Here is an 8,642-nt window from a genome sequence, read left to right on the forward strand (position 1 = left end):
TACTTAATTAGAATTCTAAGTATCTTAATTATCACTTAACTAATATTAGATTTAATTAAAAAAATTAATAGAAATACCAGGCATGCCTTATTGAAAAACCAGAAGTAATAATAAAACTGATCACCCATAAATGTAACCCAAATAGAAAAAATAAATTATAATTATAAACTATTCTCATCAAATTTAGTAAATTTTTTTATTTAATAAACTATTCTCATCAAATTACCAAAATAATACATAAAATGCGAATTAGTTTATTCTTTTTTAAATAGCTTTACTTTAGGTAAAATATATTTACTTTAATAATAAAATAAAGGGCTTTTATGAGTAAAAATCATAGATTAAGAGCTTATTTAACTACAAAAATAGGTTGAGAGCTTGTTTATTAAATAAAAAAGTGAGTTGAAGGGGAATAAAAAGAAAATAATAAATAAGGAGGGCTTAGAAGGTCATTACCCACATTTCAATTTTAGTGCGCCCCACACGCACATCGGCAGCAATTCACTTTCAAAATTCAAAATGGTAAATTTGCATGTCAGGTCCTTGAAACTGCAGAGAGTTACATTTTAGTCCAATCAGGCCAATCTCTTTGGCACCTTTGGTGCCGCCAATCACTTTGGCACCTTTGGTGCCGCCCAATGTGATTGGCCTGATCAGGCTGTTGTCAGGTTTTTTTTTTTTGCAGGTTTTTGTTTTTTTTTGTATATTTTTGTAAATAAAAAAATTTATAATATTTTGGTAAATAAAAAAAGGGATAACATTTTGGTTATTTTTTATTTTTTTATAATAATTTTGTAAAAAACCCGTATTTGAACCTTTACCCACCAAAAAAGTCAATTTTTCTACCTTTGTTGTTGTCCATGTTTGCCTTCTTTAATTTTCTTTTCCAAGTTTGTATTAATTATTTGGGTAAACTATGTTTAAGGTTATTAAACTATTAGTAAGTTTATATTTTTGTCATTCAACTTAAAAAAATTACAAAATAGTCACTAAACTATTTGAAAGTTTTCATTTAAGTCACCGAGTTATTAAAATCGCTCTTGTATGACTTTTTCTACTTGCACCACCTGCATCAATCAAAAACTCTCGATCCTATTCTCTTCTACAATTTTTTTTCATGAAACAACTTTGAACGTCATGAATCTGTAAATCAAAATCCAAACAATTTTATTTTTCAATCTTTGACATTGGCCGTCAAATCAATTTAGATCTAAGGTATGTTCTACTTGTCAATAAGTATTGATTTACTATAGCGATCGTCGAATCTCCATTTGGAGCTCGCTAGTCGGATTTAAAAAAAAAACTTAACAACCTAATGACTTAGATAAAAACGTTCAGATAATTCAATACTTATATGAAAAATTTTGAATAGTTCAATGACTATTTTGTAATGTTTTAAAGTTAAGTGACCAAAATATAAACTTACTAATAGTTTTTAGTGACTTGGGTGTGGTTTACCCTAATTGTTTTGCAAGCGATGAAAAAAATTGTTTTGTGGTTGTTATTAGCTAATAATTTTTCTCTATGTTGAAGGGGTTGACTATTTTGAGAAAAGTTTTTGAAGTATCATTCAATGGGTAGTCAACCAAACTCCCAACAATTTCAAGTTATTGTCCCCTAATGGGGGTTTTATCTCTTGTGCCTTACCTCGAGCTAATATGTCGTGAGTGGCTACCTAAGGGGTTTGGCTCCCAAATCTGAGTGCCTCAGTTGGTGGACCTATAAGACCCACAAGATAGATATTAATATAGGGTGTGATATAATTATACAAATATAACCTCACTTGCCTCAGGTTGGTGGTTCAAGTTCCCCTCGCTCAGGTAACTTCATTGACACCTCTCCTTTGAGCTTTGTAGATCTACATACTAAAGTGCTCTCAGCTCTGTGAACCAGACCCATCAGACATGTTCTCACAGCATGCTGGTTCTTGGCGAAGTACAAGAGACAAAACCCCCCATCAAGGGACAATAACTTGACATTGTTGAAGTCTAATCAGTTACTCTACGAATGACATTTCGAAGATTTCTCCTGAAGTAATTACTCCCTCAACATTTTACTTGCTTTAATATGGAAATCTCTTGTTTTTGTTTTGTTTTGTATCTAAATAAATATATTCCTTTGACATAAGCATATATACTAGCTCATATGAAATTTAAAGGGAAAATATTTGGTACACTACTAGTGAAGTTTTTAAACTTCATAAGCAGGGTCAAGGTTGACGAGTGTACTATAGGGGCATAGTAAATTACTATATATATACTTAAAAAAATAGACACATGTCAATTATTTAAATTTGCTTCTATTAGTGTACCAAATACTCCCTCGAAGTTAGGAAGTGAATTAAAAACCATAAATAATATATATAAAAGCACGAGTTCAAAAAAACTTTTGAATTGACAATAATACCCTTTATTTTTCATCATATTATTAAATTCATATTTAAAAATAATTATAATATTTAATTTAAAATTATTAGTTAAAAATTTGAAATAAAATAAAAATTATGATAATTATACATTTAAAAATAATTATAATTTAATAGAAATTATGATAGTTACACATTTAAAAACAATTAGAATTTAAATTACAATTATTAATTAAAAAATTGTGCTAAATTTAAAATAGAGTTTTTAATTGCATAGAGCTTAAGCATAAAATATAAGAAAAAATTTGTGATAATTACAATTATAATTTATCATTATTAGTTAAAAATTTTTTATTAAAACAAAATTTTTGTTAATTTAATTGATGTAAAATAGAGTTATTATCACCTAATTAATATTAGAGTTAGTTATATTAATTAGTTATTATTTCGAGTAATGTTACTTTGCATTACTTACATAAAAGATAACAGTATTGTATATTGAATAGGTTAAAAATGTTTTAATTAATATTATTTGAAAATTTTCTATTATAATATTTGAATTGTTAAACTAATATATGTTAATTATAACCAATAATTTAAATAAAAAATATTATTTTATGCTAATTATTGCGATTAAAAAAATAATATTAAAAAATAATTAAATTATGTGACATTAGAAGCTAACTATATATTAATACAATTTTTTTAAAAATATTGATACAAAAATATTAGTGAATATAGTAAAAAAGATATATAGCAAGAAGAATATGTTTGATAGGATTATCAAACAATTTACTTTTTTAATTAACCTCCTCAAAATTAAATGATAAAATCCAGAACTGAACTATTCCCCCAACCAGATGGCGTAAATTGGAAAGCAGAAAAATGGCCTATTACTACTTTTAATTACGTATTCCACTTGAAGATATCATGTAGATGGCTAATTGTAGAAAAGTTGATCAAGTAATGAACCAACACCATCCGCCTGTCCCCCATATGCTGGATTGCTACTGTTTTTATTTGGATTCATCCATATATTATAATCAAAGCATGAACTCGTACATGCAAGAGTAAAGAAAGTAACAATTGTCAGCATCTAATGGGTTAAAAGAAGGCAGGTTCAAGAAGGGACATAATCTAAGGGACCATAAGGTTCAAAGAATTCAGCAAACAGTCCCTTTTTCCGCCTAGGGTTCCACCCCATATCTTTGCACAGTTGATCATTGTACCATACATGGAGTGCACCGATACACTTTCTTCGATAGTATCCACCCGAGTATTGTTTCAAGTATTCATCCCATTTTCTCACATCCTTTTCCGTCTCTTCTATGCTTGGTAGCTTGAATGTGCCGTCAAGAAGTTCAGCTAGCCATCGGCATCTTATCTCTGAGGTATACAAATTTGCAATACTTTCAGAGTATCCTATTACAGCTAGTTGAGGTATCCTTGGCTGAATGCACTCCCTGTTCCGAAAACATGACAATACTTTTATGAAAATCTTGAACCGGCAAAACAAAATCATCATCATTAGTTTTCAAGTTGACCTGTAGAGTGGGGTTGCAGCATCAGGGGATCCAACTATGAAGTTTTGAAAGGTTTGGGACACGAACATGTCTTTGAGCTTTTTTTCTCCCTTGAATCCTGTGGCCAAAATCACCACGTCTGCCTCTATAGGTACTGTCTCATCTTCCACCATAACGCCATTGTCACAGAAACTAAAACTTGGGGCCTTTTTCAATTTAATTTCTCCATCTTCAACTTTGTCATAGAATTTTTCTGGGACTGTTGAGGTCAAGCAAGAACTGATTTCATGGAGGAAGCTATGTGTTGGGACCATGCCATGCTTTGCCAAATGAAGCTTCCTTTTTATATCACTTTCAACAAATTTCGAATATGCCCATCTCTGTCAAATATTCACACCAGAGAAAAAAAAACTATAAGAGCAAAGAAAATAAATGGCATGTCATTTGATTCGGAGTTATTGCTGTTGTTACCAGTGGTGTAAGAATAGTGGCCAAGAGACCGAGGAGAAACCCTTCACTAGGCTTATGAACCATAAGCTCTGAGAACCGATTAAGATACATATATGCCAGTGAAAACCCCCAGGGAAGATAATCAGGGAGATGCCAGTGTGCTGTCCTGTATAAAACTGTACATGGGTTTTCTACCCCTGCAAACCAAATTGAAAGAAGAAACAAATATGGATGAATTCTAAGAGTTAGTTTAAATAGATTGTATTTACCATTTGCTGAACAGCACTCCATTGCAATGTGCAAAGCAGATTTCTGGAACCCAACAACAATGACTCTTTTGCCTTTGATGAATTCAGCAGCCTTTTCATCATCCATGGCTGCATAGTCCATAGAATGTATGACCTTACCATGAAATGCTTCCGGACCCTTGTTTGGGGGGAATTCTGGTATGTTTGGCAGACCACTGAACCGTCCCACACAAAAGATTACAAAGTCCACTTGGTAGATCTGCAAAAAAGAAAGTTGATGGATGATGGATGGACATGGATGATGGAGTGACATGTAAGTAAATACCTACCTCAGTTGAAAGAGTATTCAAGTCTTCCACAATGAGCTTCCACTTGCCTCTGGAGCTGAAAGGCTCGCCAGTGCCACCCCATAAACTCCAAGACTGGATCTCTTCATCCCGGGGACCTTCATACTACCAGCAACTTTGGTGTTGAATTTGATGTGGTTAAGCAAGTGGAAGTGCTTTGCATAGGCCTCAACATAATCCAATACCACGTGTTTGTCGGGAAAATATTCAGTGACAAATGATGGCCAAGCAAAATCAGAGAACTGATAAAATGGCTTGGGAGTTTGGAGCTTTGTAGTCTCAAGCGCTTTGGTCCAAACCCCTCCAATCGAGCTTTGGGATTCAAAAACAATTGGATGGAAACCTTTAGATAAGATGTATTTACAGGCAAGGAGGCCACTTACACCTGCTCCAACGATACCTACCTTCCTCTCCATTGCCGTCTTATCTCTCTGGTACCTTCATAATGCTCTACTCTTCTTTGCCTCTCTATTTATATATCTCTTTGTATAAGACCAATAGCAGTGACTGATATTTTATGATATATGTGCAGTTATTTTGAAGGAATTAAATAATAAATTTGAAGTTGCTTTAATTGTAACACTCCAAACCCAGTCTAGAAGTTTAAGTCGAATTTGGACGAGTTACACCAACGTAGTAAAAACGTATTTCTTTCCAAAGTTTTAACTTTGAAAACCAGAAATTCATTTTAGACGATTTAAATGATTTTGAAGTTTCGTTTTAAAACTTGACAGATACTGACGAGATTATAAAAAGAAAAATAAAACAAGTCCAAAACATATTACAAATCCAAAGGATTAAATTGTAGTTATCTCAATGCAAAACAATTCGAGCTCCTGCACACCGTCCAATCCTAAATCAAATATTTTCCTGACAGATAAAAGTAAGACAAAGGGTGAGTCACCAAGCACCGAGTATAACCAAACTCAAATAACAATAAACAAAACTTAATATATATATATATATATAAGTTGTAGTAACGCAAGCATTTGATAATAGTTGTATAACCAGTACGGAACAGATCTAGAGTATCACAGGAATTTCAACAGAGGTAGTACAACAAAACAAAGAAAAATAGAATAGAACAGAACAACGCAATTCAAACAAAACATAATCAAATGGAACAGAGCAGAGTAATGCTAAACGGAACAGAATGGAATAGCACAGAACAGAGCATGTATGTTTATACAGATGCAATATTTTTCAACAGACCAGAATGCAGATTTATCAAAAACATTCTACCCATGTAACATCCTCAAAACCCCCTTGGTCATAAATAATATGAGATAAAATTTTAGTGACATAAGGTATAAGATCAAAGAAAATGAAGTTGTAAGATATCAGAAGAGAGTTAAATCAAGAAGCATGACATGATGTATAATTGATTTCTAGATAAAATGAGAAAATGATATAAAGATGATAAAAGAGAATATTGAGGAGTATTAAAAATAATAATAATTAAGAAGTATGTTTTAGTATATTGATTTAAACTAAGGACTAAATCGTAAATAAGTGAAAATTTTTTGGCTCAAGTGTAAATATTCAAAATTTAGGGATCAAAGTGTAAAAATGAGAAAGTTGAAGGACCAAAAGTGAAACTAATCCAATTTATTATGATACGGAATTGGCATGCAGGGACCAAATTGAATAGATGAAGAATTATGAGGGACTTAATCACAATTTTACCAAATTAAGTGATAATTCAATGATGAAATTTTAAAAGATCATAAAGGGTAAAATGGTCAATTAGAAAGAGAGAGAACTTTAGAAGGAAATAATGATGTTGGAGATATTTTGATGATATTTTATAATTATTTAATTAGATAAATATTAATTTATTAATATTTTGTTATAAATAGCTAGTATAAAAGAAGAGGAAGATGAAAAAAAATAAAAGAAAAGAGAGAGGATCCTCCCATCTTTCCAACGTGAGTGAGGGGGAGAGAAGAAGAAAACTTTGTTGTCTTTACAATTTGGTCCTTCCACAAAAAATCCACCATTTTTACCAAGAATTTCAAAAAAAATTCATAATCACCAAGAGAGAAAAGTGATAAGGAGACTATGGAGAACAAGAAAATCACCTTGGATTCAAGAAAATGGAAGTTAGAGGAGAGAGAAAATCAAGTTAAAGATTGAAATCAATAGGACAAGGTAAGAACATCAAGATTTCAATATATTTTTAAGTTTGATATTATTGAAAAAGCATGAAAATGATGTTAAAGTAGAGTTCTCTTATATAAGGTTTTAGGTTCTTGATATGTTAGTGAACGGAAATAACAGGAAGTGATGGGAAATATTGTAGAGAAAGGAAAGATGGGTGTTATAAACTTGGTTATCAACATTTGGCACTAAACACAGTTTTGGACGGCAGCAGTAGTTTGACTTTGAAAATTCACCAAAAATTGTAGAAATTGAATTATAGATTAATTAAAGTAATAAATTAAGGCCTATTGAGTCTCGTTTTGCATAGAAGAAACGGTGTAAGCAAAAGAATTTCATATGATGAGATATATGAATTTTTGTGAGACAATGTCAGATTGATTTCGGGTTTCCCTGTTCTGACTTTGAAAAATCATCAAAAATTGTAAAAAAAATAATTTTTAAATTATTAATGAGTCTATTTTCAAGATAAACAAACAGAAATATCATCCAAACCTCGTACTAAGAGATAATTAATTTTTAGTAAAGAAAGGTCAAAGCTGTCAAACAGCAGACCAGGGATAAATTTGAAGATTTTACTGTACTTATTGACTAAATTATAAATTCTGAAATTTTTATGGTAAAAAGATATTTGAGTCTAGTTTCAAAAAAACATCAAGCGGATCTTAATTTAGAATTTTGTAGATTAAGATATAAATAATTTAGTGACTATGACTCAAGTAGGCAGCTTTGATATGAACATATAAGTAAATAGTGGAATTATAGATAATGTTACATATAAGCATGTTATATACTAAAAGCCAAAGATTCTAACAAATATATATACATAAAAGATGTGGAATGGAGAGGAAGAGGAGGAAAAATACATGAATTTATATATATATATATAGTAGATGAATTTGAGATGTTTTGAAATGGTTGTAGGTGATGGAATGATTGATACATATGAGTATGTTTAAACGAATTGATAACATAATAAGTGAATAATTGTTAATTGATGTGAATTCTTTGTTAAAATTTTATGAAGAATTAAATTGATTGGCACAATTTAGAAATAAATATGAAATATACATAAAGTGGGTAAACTAATTTTGCAAGTGCAAGTCCTCCTATGGTCTTATTTGTAAAATTTTAATATTTGTGTTAATTTTATAAACTTTGTTATATTTAATTGAATATCGTGTTTTTATGAGGACCTGAGATTAGAAATAGATGTAAATGGATGATATGTAAAATGAAGTGGTGGTTATGACATCTGAATACGGTTCAGGTAATGATATAAAATAAATAAATAAAAATAAAGCTTGGAACTTGTAGGAAATGGAGACGGCGTCACAATGACAAGTTCGCCATGTCACGACGTGGAAAACCCCAACGTCGCGACGACAGTTCAAAAACTTTTATGAACTTTACAATTTGGCCTTTGATCAATTGTGGATGTTTTAATAAGCTCCTTTAACTCATAATTAGTTCTATCGTAAATTCAATTATTACTAAAATTAGTTAATGATCTACATTAATTAAATAATAAGATAAATTGATCTGAAAT

General features: G+C 30.8%; 1 pseudogene; it reads right to left on the reverse strand.

Moving 5' to 3' along the window:
- Nucleotides 1-3,362: 3,362 nt before the first annotated feature.
- On the reverse strand, nucleotides 3,363-5,488 carry LOC107921161 (probable flavin-containing monooxygenase 1; annotated as a pseudogene).
- Nucleotides 5,489-8,642: the final 3,154 nt, after the last annotated feature.

The sequence above is a fragment of the Gossypium hirsutum genome, chromosome D01 (assembly GCF_007990345.1).
Source record: "Gossypium hirsutum isolate 1008001.06 chromosome D01, Gossypium_hirsutum_v2.1, whole genome shotgun sequence".
Classification (NCBI taxonomy): Eukaryota; Viridiplantae; Streptophyta; class Magnoliopsida; order Malvales; family Malvaceae; genus Gossypium; species Gossypium hirsutum.